General features: G+C 37.9%; 1 protein-coding gene and 1 long non-coding RNA gene across 4 annotated transcripts in view; one reads left to right on the top strand and one right to left on the bottom strand.

Moving 5' to 3' along the window:
• Positions 1-13,831, top strand: part of CPQ (carboxypeptidase Q) — a 628,024-nt gene that overhangs the window by 588,115 nt on the left and 26,078 nt on the right. The gene's annotated exons all lie outside the window — the stretch shown is intronic.
• Positions 931-12,464, bottom strand: LOC122749813. 3 transcript variants are annotated; one of them, XR_006355716.1, is made up of 4 exons: positions 5,783-5,959; positions 5,468-5,594; positions 3,566-3,759; positions 931-991 (listed from the first exon to the last, which is right to left on the bottom strand). It is a non-coding gene; the product is annotated as an uncharacterized LOC122749813 (long non-coding RNA). The 3 variants fall into 3 exon arrangements; XR_006355714.1 differs by lacking the exons at positions 931-991; positions 5,783-5,959 and adding an exon at positions 12,421-12,464 and having other exon boundaries at positions 3,374-3,759; XR_006355707.1 differs by lacking the exon at positions 931-991 and having other exon boundaries at positions 3,374-3,759.

The following is a 13,831-nucleotide window of genomic DNA, read 5'->3' as shown; positions in this document are numbered from 1 at the left end:
TGTGCGTTTTAGTTCTGCAAAGTTATTATGTGGGAGGTAAGATTCATTCAATGAGTCAGTAAAGGAACTTGCCTAGAATAATACCCAACGGTACCTGTGTTGTCAAGGCACATTAGACAAAGATTTATTGTTGTTAAGGACTCCTGCCATGAATAATATTCCTCGTTTTTAAAGTACTTGACAAAAACAGGTCTAAACTTCTTTTCAGCCATATTCTCAGTCATAGTTACTGAGCCTGCTTGGAAGTATAATTCAAAAATTGGTAGTTATTCACTAAACATTATTAAAGAAGGAATGGAAATTTCAAATCAGATTATTGGAACATAGATCCAGAGCCTTAAAGGTCATCTCATCCAGCCTCCTTATATTGCAGATGAGGGAACTAAGGTCTATAAATGCCAACTGATTTGTCCAAGGTCATGTGGGTAGTAAGTGACAGTCAGGATTTGAATTCAAGTCCTATGACTTCAGGTTCCATGTTCTTCCCAGTGTACCATGCTGACTTTTATGCAAATAGATTAAATGTGGGTTTCTTGACCAAGTATGGACAAAGTTCTGGAGTTTTTTATACTGCCTGAAACAAATTTTGTGGTGTAATCTAAAGTGCCAGTGATCAACAAGTTTAGATAAGGAAAATTCTTGTTCCTACTGGGGTTTTGAAAGAATGATGATGATGATGACAACGACAACATTCATATGTGTTATACTTTAAAATTTTACTTTAAGAGGCTTTTATTCACAGTAAATTTTAAAAGACCTTTCATCAAAATAAATCTGAGATACATTGGGGACTCTTAGAACTGATAGGAATGCATCCCCATTTTACAGATGAGGAAATTCAAGCTTAGAAATGATAAATGGGGGCGGCTAGGTGGTGCAGTGGATAAAGCACTGGCCCTGGATTCAGGAGGATGTGAGTTCAAATCTGGCCTCAGACACTTGACACTTACTAGCTGTGTGACCCTGGGCAAGTCACTTAATCCTCATTGCCCTGCAAAAAAAAAAAAAAAGTTAAGTGACCTACCCATGGTCATATAGTTGATAAGTAGCAAAGCCAGGATCTGTACTCAACCTCTTCTGATTTTTAAGTTTATGGATCTTTTTGCTAAATACTAATATGCCTCAATTCCATAGTATTTTAATATGTACTAAGTTCCTAAGGAATTTCTGATATCAGAGGGCATAGATTAAAATCCTACCTCTGAGGCTCACTATCTCTATAACCTTGGGCACCACCCTGGGCCTCAGTGTCCTCATTTGTAAAACAAGACAGGACTAGAAAGCCTCCCTCATCCCTTAAAATTCTAGGTCTATTATACCATGACCTTACAATATACTTCAGGGCTAAAGACGTTTTCTTTCCTTCAAGAGCATGCTGGCAATAAAAGAATGCCTTCCCATTTTTCTATTGGGACTTCATTGGAAAATAAAGACAGTGTAGTATGTGATAAGGAAGATTGTAAACTTGGAATCAAAGGACTTTAGTTATAATCCCAGGTTTTCCTTTTACTAATTGTGTGAACTTGGCTGTTATCTTAGTTGTTGTCTGAACCTCATTCTCCTAATCCATTAAATGAAATAATAGCAGGTGTCTTAGTGATCTCCAAGAGTGGTTGTAGGGATCATTTGAAATAAGTTATAATCCTTTCAAAACTGTTACCATTGAATTCCTCATAACAACTAAGCATTAATGAACTGTACAAACCCACGGTGCCTTATCCCTGAAGAAGCGTGTAAATAAAATGGCCTAGAAGTTAATTTTTTAAGTGTGTTAATGTCATTGTCTTTAATGGAACCCGATGGAGAATACTTTTTCTAACGAGAAGGATGACTTTATAAAAGTGAAAGATCACTCCCTAAAGGATCGGCTTTTAAAGTTGTAGGTGTCTTGTTTTCTGAGCGTTCTTCAATCCCCCAACCAACCAGCTAGCATTTATTTAACATAGTTGCTGTATCCTGTTCTAAATGCTGGAGATACAAAGACAAGAGGGCAATAGTCCCTGGCTACAAGGAGCTTACATTTTAATGTGGGAGCCAGCATGTACATATTTAAGTATATGTAGAAGATAGGTAAAAATGAATGTTACAAGGTCATCAGAGGAGAAAAGGCTCTAGCAGCTGAGGGGGTGGGGTTGGAGGAATCAGGAAAAGCTTTATGTAGAAGGTGACCCTTGAGAGTAGAGAGAGACAGAATATTGACCAATTAATCCTTAAATGCTACAATTTTTTTTGGAGGGGGTATACGTTTTTGATATCCTAATAGGGCAGCATGGTGTTAATGGACAGGGCCTTGGAGTTGGAGCCAGGATGACATAGTTCAAATCCTACATTAGACATTTACTAACTGTATAACCCTGGGCCAGTCACTAGCTTTTTTGTTCCTCAGTTTCCTCATCTGTACGATGATAGTGTTGAACTCAATGACCTCTGAGGTCTCTCCCTGCTCTAAATCTACAGTCTTAGAATCATATGAATGGAAAAGGTTATTTACACTTTTCAGAAATCAGACTTAAAAAAGAAAATAGAATGAAAAACCCTTGACTATGTCCCAAGACAGAGCTGAGAGTTTAGCTCCAGCTGGGTAATGCAGATGCAGCTCAGTGTCCTCCATCTCTCATCTCTCACACTTCCATGCTGACCAAATCATATAAACTGGCAAAGTTGATTGGTAATTCTGTGTGATTTCCAGGAGGCAGGTACATAAAGCACCATGTTGTGCAGCCTCTGTCTTTTCATCAATGAATGCTGTCAATGCGCCTTCATCTTCCTCATTTTTAGGATGCTGAATTACATTGGAGACTCACAATAATAACTCTTTGTAAGGCAAATGCTCTGGAGTGTGTCTGCCCTGAATGCCAATGACAGCTACCAATGAATTGAGTTGATGACATTGTCAGAGAGATTGGGGGGCTTGGAGTCTTTGCAGGAGGTTTCATCTGTTTCCTTAATAGATATGTATGAGTGTTTATATTTGTAAAATCAGATCGTCTCTGAGCCAGAAACTGCGGCCACTTACAGAACATGCTGTTATAGACTAAGAATAGAATGGATATTCTATCTGAAAGTAGGAAAGAAGTGGCTGTTAAGGGGCCCAGAATTAGGAGCCTTGAACTGAAAAGTTTAAGGCCAGTCAGACTGGTGGTACACTGAATAAACTGTTTGACATAGAATCATAAAGGTCTGAATTCAAATATAGCCTTATATGTTGTCTAATCCTGCTCAATTCATGTTAACTCCCTCAGGCTCAGTTTCTTTATCTTTAAAATGGAAATAATAATGATACCTACTTCACAGGGTAGTTGTAAGGACCAAAAGACACAGTGTTGTTAAGGTGCTTTGCAAACCTTAAAATCTATAGGAGTCTCACCTATTGTTGTTACTGTTGTTAACTACCCCTCTGGTGGTAGTTAACTATTTTATTTTTTTACTTTAATACGCAAATGTTTATTTGTAAACAAATTATGTAATCAGTTCTACTTGTAGGAGGTGAGAAGGGAGACTCTCTGGCATCCCTCAGCTGGGTTGTTCACTAGTATTCTTCCCCTTCCTCTGCCTCTGCGCCCACCTCTTCATAATCTTTCTCCAGAGCAGCCAGATCCTCCCTGGCATCTGAGAATTCACCTGGCTCAAAGGTGCAGCGGGCCATGTGCATGCTGAGTAACACCACGGCGATTGCAGAGGCATGGGCAAGGCTGGACCACAAGTTTGACCTGATGTACGCCAAGCGAGCCTTTGTCCACTGGTACGTGGGGTAGTTAACTATTGAAAGAGAAAACAGATACCATCTAATATCCCCATTTTAAAGACAAGGAAGTGAAATGACTTGCCTAAAGTGACCTGGAAAGTTAGCAACAGAGGCAGAGATGTAATCCAGGAAGAGTTAAATTCTCGAGAAATGCAATGGACAGATTTGGGAGAAAGCAGAGTTTCCTTCCCCTAGAGATGTTTAATCAGAATCCTCTGAGGGCAGGGTCTTGGTTTACTCTTTGTGTCTCCAGCACATATACCAGGCACTTCATAAATACCTGTTGATTAAGTGGGACCAAATGACTTCTTTGGTACTATGTTATAGAAGTTCTTATTTAGGTCCAGATTGAATGAGATAGCTACTGAGATCCTCTGAAATGCTGAGATCACTCTGTAATGCTGTAACTCATGATTCCTAGATAAGAACTCTTTCTCTTATATTACTCTTATTTATAAAATAAACATCATAGAAATAATACCCACATCTCCCCCTTTTCATTGGGCTATTATTAGGATTAATGAACCAATACACATTTGTGAACTTATTTTTTGGTTTCTTAGAAGGAACTGTGCTTTTCATAGATGATTCAATTCAAGTAGGGATAATGAGGGTCTAAATTAGGATGCTGACTGTGCCAAGAGAAAGGGCCAGATGCAAAAGGTGGTGGCCAAGGTTGAATGACCAACACTTGGCAAATGGATGGATTTAGCAGATATGAGATAACTGAAGAGTCAAAGATGGCACAGCAAACAATTTTTCTGTAACAATTTGCTGATTCAATTCCAGAAGCATTATTGACTGGCTAAGATACAAATCAGTTATTCAGTCTGCAAACATGTATTAAGCACGTACTATTTATTATATGTCTGGCACTGTACTAAGTGTTGGGGGTATAAAGAAAGGTAAAAACAACCCCTGCTCTCAAAGAGCTTACAACCTAATGGCGGGTAACAACATGCAGACAACTATGCACAAATGAGGCATATACAAGGTAAATTGAAGATAAGCAAGGGAGAGAATACATTAAGATTAAAGAGGGCTGAGAAAGGCTTCTTGCAGAAGGTGGCATTTCCACTGAGACTTGAAGGAAGACAGAAGATGGAGAGGAGACGGGAGAGCATCCCAGGCATAGGGGAAATGTTCAGAGTCAAGAGAAGGAGTATCTTGTAGGAGGAACGCTACAGAAGACAGTGTCCCTGGATACAAAGACAAAAACGAAGAAGTCACCATCTTCAAAGAATTGATATTCTGCTGAGGGAATAGTGTGTACACAGCTAAGGCAAAACAGAGTAATTTGAAGATGGGGAGGTGGGGGGGGGGGCTAATAACTGGGGGAATCCCCAAAGGCTTCACAGAAGGAGCAGCAGTCGAGCAAAATTTTTATTTTAAACTTGGCCATATATTACTACAAAAGTGAAAAACAACATAGCCCCTCGAGACAGTCTCATAAAAGGAAAGAGGCATCTTATAGCAGTAAATTTAATGCAAATTAGAATAGGGTTAAGCTCATTGTGGGGACCAGAGTTGCATGAGAAATTTGAGAAAGGAGAGAATAGCTTCAAATTGGGAGGAATAGAAGATTTCAAATATTAATCATAGCCAAGCACTAACCCTGTGTTATAGAAGCTCAGGTCCCTTCCCAACCACCCCTCCCCCACCACCCACCCACCCACGCGTGTGCACACACACACACACACACACACACACACACTCACCCACCTCCCCTCCTCTGTGATGGCCAGCATCTAATGAGGGATAAAGGCAGCAGTGAAGCTAGTGGAATGCTGTGCTGAGACACATGACAAGGCAGCAACTGTCCAAGATCAATACAGTCTGAATGGTCCAGCTGTGTATTACAATATTGCAGAGTTAACATAAAGGCTCACATTGCCATTTGTTATAGCCTTCAGGAAAGGCTTTTTATCAGATTCATAGTGGCAAGTGATACAAACTATTGGATTTCTCCTCCAACTTGAAAAGAAAAAGGCTATTTGCAGCTTTGGGGAGCTGGCTAAAATGAAGAATTGATCTTACCTGTAGGTATTTTATTCCTGTTATCCCAGGTATCTGAACTTCTCCTGGAGCTTAGGGGCCCCTGAAGCTAAGCTACTAGGCCTTTCTGCACAGGACTGGCAGGATTCACACTAGGTAGTCCACTCCCAGAACCCAGGCTGACTCTGGACACGCGGGGGCAGGCTGCTTTTTGGAATGAGGAAGGTCTCAGGTCAAAGAATAGGCTGACTCCCGGGATTTTGAAGGGTTCCTGGAAGGCCAAGCCAGTTCTAGCATGCTTTGAAAATTCTTATCTACTGAGAGATCTGAATCGAATCTCTCTAATCTTTCGCCAATCGAACTTCTCCAGAATGGTGGAGCCGAACTAGTCAAGCCCCCAGAGTTTACTGAGATGACTAAGGGGATCCTGGGGCAACAAAGGACTTCCCAGTGTTGGACCACCAGTCTCTTCTTTAAAAATTCCATGCAGGATGCCCAACTAGGATTGCTGTTTGAGGGACCACTGTCTTCTCCTCACCTGCTCAAAATGAGCTATTCCACCTCTGATTAGCAGAGTTTCCCCTGCTTGCTGTCCTCTTCCAATAATAAAATACATTTGTTCTTATTTAATTAATCACTAGTCATCCCAGAGCTCATGTTTGGGAACACATGGTAAAACTGTCAGACATCTGGGTTCACTAAGGATCACTGATAAATAGAAGTATGTATAGAATGATTTTACATATATATATATATATATATATACGTATATATATACACACACACATATTTGCATCTAATAGTAGTCACCTGGGGGGGAAGAGGGGGAAAAAAGAAAAAAGAAATATACACGATAACTTTATTCTATATTTAAGAGGAATAACAAATTGTACATAATAGATTTGCAGTTTAATTTGCAATCATCTTTTTTATTATACTATGTTATAGAAATTCTTGTTTTATTACATAAATAAAAAATAAATCAAAGTAAAAATAATTTTTAAAGACAGAGACACACACACACAGAATAGAAGAAAACTGCTTTGTGTAGCCAGATCAGGAGTGCTTCCCCTTGAGATGGTCTACCTCTTTGCCCTACTTCAATTTTATACATATCTCAGTGGAGAGAAAACAACCTTTCCTGCCCTTTCTTCCCAAGAAACAAAAACAATGCCACAATTGTTTTTGCTTCATCACGGGGAAGGGCATCATAGGCACCCTTTGGTAAATGGTTATTTTCTTAAGAAGTTATATGGAAAACAACATTCTTTCTTTTTGACATTGTCTTCCATTACATACATTGGAGATGCACTCCCAAAGAGAAACATGCATCCCTGCAATAAAAAATGGTAAGGTCCTTCCCAGATCTAAGTCTGTGATCCTGTTATGTTGTGGGTCTATGAGCTCTCAGTTACCTCTCTCAGAGAATCAGCAGCCAGGGCCACACAGAACAGTCACTGATGAAAATGTGAAAGAACTCAAGGCTAGCCTAGCCTGGCTTGCTACCACCTCTCTGAAGCTTTCTCTGTAGTGAGTACGCTTTCCTAAATTGACTCCAAAATAGCTTATGCATTTTGTTTTTCTGTCAGATGGGACTCCCCTTTCTGTTATTGCCTCCTGAATTTTATTGTTAATTACATGGAAATACCGATTTTTAAATTGTTTATGTTTTCTCCCCAGTTACATGCTAAAACAATTTTTAACATTTTCCCTAAGTTTTGAATTCCAAATTCTATACCTCCTTCCTTCCCTCCCTTCCCTCTTCTCTCCCTAAGATGGCAAACAATCAGATATAGGTTATACATGTGTAATCATGTAAAACAAGAAATATTGATGTTTTTAAAAGTTTATTTTATAACCTGCAACTTTGGGGAAATTAATAATAGTTTTGTTTCCTCTTTGCCTATCATTATACTTTTAATTTTTTTTTTATCTTATTGCTGTTGCTTACATTTCTATAATTGTAGCATTATAATAACAGGGAAAAGGGGCATCCTTACTTTAGTCCTATATTTATTGGGAAAACTTTAACGTAAATCCATTATATATAGTGCTTGTTTTGGGTTTTAGATATTTTTAATCGTAAAAAAGATTCTATGTCTATACTTTGTAAGATTTTTTTAATAAGTTGATTTTGTACTTTGTTAAAGGCTTTAGAAAAGGCTTTTCTTCAATACTTAGCGTGTTCCAGGCACTGTGAAATATAAGCAAGTCAATGCTCACAAGAAGCTTACATTCTGGCTTCCTGCCACATGATCCATATACCCTGGGTAGGCCCAGTGAATACAGTGCCGCTATTTTGACACTATTCTTCCTAGAGAAGCTTACACTGTTTGGCAGACCTCAAATATGGAGTCACAGTTCCTGAGGAGTTGTCTCATCCCTTTCTGAACCAAAATTTTCTAAATCTTTTTGTTAAAAAATAATTTTTTTGCATAAAAACATATCAAAACACATTTTTTCAAAGTTTAAGAGAATGAGAATGTATATTTAATTTGTAAAGAAAATTTTAGGAAGGGATTGAGCAAAAGTTCTTCAGCAAAATATTTGTTGAATTTAAGATTCACTGTTTGCAAACCAAGTTTTGAGTTCATTTGTCATACTTGTATGTGCTTGGTATTTGATTTAGTCAGAAAATTTGAGATTTTCCTGGACACTGTAATTCCTGAATGTATTAGTAAGAACTCTTCCTGTGGTTGGGGCGATAAATTCACCAATCTGTAAAGTAAGACAATTTTTATTTGGTGAAATGTATTTACATTCTTACACTTAAATTTTCAAAAGTGCCTCTCTAAGTATGTAACCTGTTTGTCTGTTTTAACCTGTTTATGCTGCCAATTAAAATGTACTGGTTGGAACGTTCTGTTAAAGTTTAATGGCATAGGATTTGTGTTTTTCAGCAATATAATCTATAATCTGGGAAGTATCGGTTGATGCTTTCAGATAAAGGTTGAGCACAAGCTTCTAGTCTAGTGCAGTTTTCACATTCATTTTGTTCTTACACATCCTAAATATTCTGGGTTTAACACATAGATATATTTTTATCTATCAGTATAATTATAAAATATCTTTAAAAAGCCAAATTTTCAGGTACTCTGAAGAAGGCAGTGATGACCAAGCCTTGTAGGTAGGAAGGAATAAAACTAGGAGAGATAGGGATGGAGCTGTGATAGAAATGAACTTTTATTACAACTCTGACTTATATGGATTTGTTACCATAACAGTTTTTTAAAACTTTCTCTTTATTTGGAAAAAAAAGTCTCTTTGTAGTTATTATTGTTTATTTCTGACCAATCAACCAGTTGTGAATAAAATATTAGAAGTGACTTGTACTGCTTTGTAAATTCAATAAAGTAAACTTAATTCATATTAAAAAAAAACAAAAGAAGCTTACATTCTAATAGGGAAATGGGGCGTTAACGTGTGAGAAGGGAAGGGAAGGATGGCTAGAGTGTAGGAGGAGTGCTTTGGAAATGGCCAGAAAATGGCAAAGCATGCTGGTTCCAGGCAAGATAAGGTGAGCTCACCTATCAGAGCCAAAGGTCCCAAAGAAAGAGTCTAAATTTCAGTGGGGGTGTGGGGGCATGTGGAGGATGTCCAAGGACAGACAGCATGGTTTGAAAATGCCAGATTTAACTATCACTTGGAGTGTTGACTTTTTAAAGGGCAAGATCGGGTTTAAATTAAAAGCTTTTAAAGTTTTTAACAACATAAATCAAGCTCATCAGTCCTGTCCCTTGGCCCATCGTTACCCCTTTTCTAAGATCTGTCATTTTGATTCAAGCTGATGGGAAGAGAGGAGAGGTTTGTGATTATAGCCCCTTTCCAAATCCCCCCCACCCCAGTTAGTGAAATGTTAACCAAAAAGATATAGATGTCACCTAAGGCTCTTTCATGAGCCCTCTTCTGTGTGTGTATACACATACATTTATGTGTATACATGTATGCTTACACACATATTTGTATATCTACATATAGACATGGACAGACACACAGTATTTATTATGAGTGTGCACGTGTACATATGTATGTGTATATGTACTTGTGTATGGACTCTCTTGGTGTTTTCATGTACTTCCAGGACTTCAACTGTCACTTCAAATGAATTTCTCTACCCTTGACCCTGTAGTGTCAAAGTAATACCTCCATATGCCATCTCAAGTTTATAAAAAACTAAGCATTATTTCCCTCTAAAACTTGTCCTTCTTTCCAACATTGCTGTTTATGTTCTTGGCAGCACTATTAGTAAGGAAAGAAAGAACCAAGGATCTATTAAGTATCTACCATGTGACAGGCACTGTGCTAAATACTTGATAGATATTAACTTATTTGATCCTCAAACAACCTTGGGAGGTAGGGGCTATTATTATCATTAAAGGTTGAGGAAACTGAGGCAGATAGAGGTTAAGTGACTTGCCCAAGGGATCACACAGCTAAGAAGTGTCTGGTCTTCCTGACTCCAAGTCTGAAGCTCTATCTATTGGACCACCTAAGTACCTCTAGGCAATTAGACATATAACTTTGAGTTTCCTGATTTTGATGACTCCCTTTCCCTTTTGCCTCACATCCATCTAGTTACAAAGTTTTATCCATTCTACCTTGAGAAATAATATGATATAGTAGTAAGAGGAGATAATGTTTCAGAGATGTTATCAGTGACAGTTGCTGACTTTATGACAGAATCATCATTGCCCAGGCTTTGGTGAAATCTTTGACTAAGACCTGTAGTAATTTATTGCCTGGCCCCATGACGTTCCAAAGTCACAAGTATACATTACAGGAAAACACATACAGAGGAAGCCAGTCGTGTAAATAGGCACCCCATAGCTGCACTGATTTTCCACAATGAATATTCAGACAAATATGGAAAGTCTTCTAACAGTTCCTAACCCTGTTGTGCCAAACCAATACCTCCACACAACATCTCAACTATATCCAAAACTAATTATTATTTTCCCCTAAAACTTGTCTCTCCTCCCAGAATCCCTATTTATGTTGTTGGCACCACTATTAGGAAGGAAAGAATACTTCCTAGTAGTTATTGGCAGTAGCAATTGTCTTGATGATCCCACAACTCAACAAAAGGGTTTTATTTGTTTTTTTGTTTTTTTTCATGATGGGAGTGCCATCTAACTTCTCCCCCTTGAAAAGCCTTGTTATTTGCTCCCTCAAGTTTTAATTAATGTTGAAATAAATCAACGGGGGAAAAATTGGGTTCTACAAACCTTCAGTGGTTTCTTGCCTAATGACTCTCTAGGAGATCCCAGGTGCTTAATCAAAAGCTACCCAGAACATCCAAAGTAGATTTCCATAGACAATTATTTCAATATAATAGACATCCATGGATTTTCTCCTTGACCTATATTCCAGTTCAGTTGTTTGTGATATGATATGATTGACATATTTTTTCTTTTTTTAACTTATTTGATTTTGTTTTAATATTTTCTTATTATCTTTTGGAATCAATGATCTCTAAGTTCATTCTAATTTTCAGGAATTCTGTTACTTGAGTAAGGTTTTGCACCTTTTATACTTAGTTGTTAATTCTTTTTCTAAGTGTTTTCTTTAGAACTCATTCCTTTTCTAATTCTTTCATCTAGAGCTGTCATTTCATTTATAGTATCATCTAAAATTTTGTTCCATTTCTTCCAAGATTTTTGGTTGGCCTTATGGATAAGTCATGTTTTTATTTGAGGCTTTGGCTATAGATGTAATAGAGTTATTCTCTTCCCCTAGGTTTGTACCTTCCATATCACCACTCCCATTCAAACCTAGAAGAAAGAAAAAAAATTCCACAAAAGACACTCAGGTGGCACAGTAGAAAAGGGTGTGGTCCTGGAATCAAGAAGTTTGTTGTTGTTTAGTCATTTTCAGTCAAGTCTGACTCTTCATGATCCCTTTAGGGGTTTTCTTGGGAAGGATATTGGAGTGGTTTGTCATTTCCTTCCCCAGCTTATTTTACAGATGAGGAAACTGAGGCAAAAAGGTTAAGTAATGATTTGCCCAAGGTCACACAGCTAATAAGTGTTTGAGGCCAGATTTGAACTTAGGTCTTCCTAACTCCAAGCCCATCCTTTTAACCACCATGCCACCAAGCTGCCCTGGGATCAGAAAGACCTAAACTCAGACACTAGCTATGTGAAATTGGTCAAGTCACTGGACCTCTGCCTGCCTTAGTTTCTTCAACTATAAAATGTAAAAAAAAAAAAAAAAGATGTTTAAAAAAATAGTACCTATAATCCAGGGTTGCTGCAAGGATCAAATGAGATAATATTTGTAATGCACCTAGCACAATACCTGGCCCATAGTAGACACTTAATAAATATTTCCCTCTTTCTTTCCGATACAGTGACAGTATGACTTTAAATGACCATATTTACCAGCAATTGTGACTATTATTATTATTATATCCTACTGGTCCCTCTGTCAAGAGCAGGGAGAGGTGTTTCTGTGTGTTTTTTTAATTATTGGGGCTAGGCTGGGTTTTCTAAAATTATTTGCTACTTATATATTAATGGCTATTTATATAATAATGGCTATTGTACCCATTTTGGCAGTAATCATTTCTTATTAACTAATATTAAATATTAGTAAAGAATTGACTGTGTGGCAGTTAACACAAACAGAAAAGCCCCAGCACCATGTCTCTCAGAGATAGAGCACATGGCCTGCAAACCTACCTTGTCCTAAGAGGAAGGTGCACACAAACCAACAGCATTCTGACTCAAGCCTAAAATGGTGCCAACCTCTTGGTCTTGGCTCTTATCCTCTTTTGATAGAGGCGGGTCACTATACATTGATCAAAGCTAATTGGCTAGCATCATTCAATTCCATTGGTTGACATGACTTGAGGGTAGTCCATATTAAAATGATCTCTACAGATGACAGGGGGAAGTATCCAAAAGAGTAACCTCTAAATTGCACAAGGCAAAGGGTGTGGTTTAATCCCATCAGTTCACTGAACTAGACAAAAGAGTCTATCTCCATTCCTATTGTACTGCTAGGGCTGGCCCTGAACAAGAACTGAACCTTCTGAAGTAGGGAGGGAGATAATTGAAACTAGATCTCTGGGTCCCCAAGAAATTTGTTATTAATATTTATTTTTTCACATTTCATTATTTGTTTTCTGGGTCTCTCTTTGGTTTTTTCAATTACTCGGAGTCTAGCTTCCTTTAAGACAGAGGTGTCAAATACACAGCCCACAACACTTCCGAATTCTAACTCAAACTGGAGCCAGCAGGGATCCTTATATATGATTTCTATTTGAATTTGATCACACTGCTTTGACTGATCGTTAGTGGTGGTTGTTGTGCCTGCAATTCTTTGAGTTCTGCTTATTTTAGGTTTTCTCCATGTGGGTCCTCATATTCATCATTTCATCTACACAGATACTCAAATAGATTAATGATCTCAAATTTGTAAGTTCCCTCCTATGATTCAGATCAGAACCTATTCTTCCTGCCTCTCACTATCCAGCCATTTACATACATGTTATAATATGAGCTATAGCCATTCATCATCCACTTGGTTTTTTCTGTGTGGATGAGAAGTACAAATTCTATTGGGTGGTTACAGATCTTTTCCATTAATCTCTATAATGTTTCAGAGTTCATGATCCTTGTCCTCATCTTCCCTAAATTCAACAATAAGACCCATACACACAAGGGGTTAGAGGCCTTCCTTACTCTCTTCTGACATTGTAAAGATACCAGAAGAGCACCCTGGCTGTTTACCTGCCATTCTTCACCTGTGCCCCATGACCAACCCATTTTCTATTTTTATCATACATTTCCTCAATGGCATTTCTTCTATTTCAAAATTCCTTTTTGGTTATATGTCTCAGCCTATTCCCACTTATCCTGTTCCTCTACATTCTCTAAGATACTAATTTTAATTCTTCAGAGATTGTTATGTTCCATTTTTCACTGACATATAGAATACCTATAGAATGCTGCTATTAATATATATATAGGTCATTGTTTTTATGGGAAGCTTGAGATATCTCTAAAGAAGTTTTAAAACTTCCCCCCAAAAAAATCCCTGTTGCCTTCCTCTTTATGTTCACTTCTAGACCCAACTCACTGTACATAT

This window comes from Dromiciops gliroides, chromosome 1, assembly GCF_019393635.1.
Source record: "Dromiciops gliroides isolate mDroGli1 chromosome 1, mDroGli1.pri, whole genome shotgun sequence".
NCBI classification, from domain to species: domain Eukaryota; kingdom Metazoa; phylum Chordata; class Mammalia; order Microbiotheria; family Microbiotheriidae; genus Dromiciops; species Dromiciops gliroides.
Note: the sequence above shows the minus strand (reverse complement) of the source record. Positions and strands in the feature narration are given on the sequence as shown.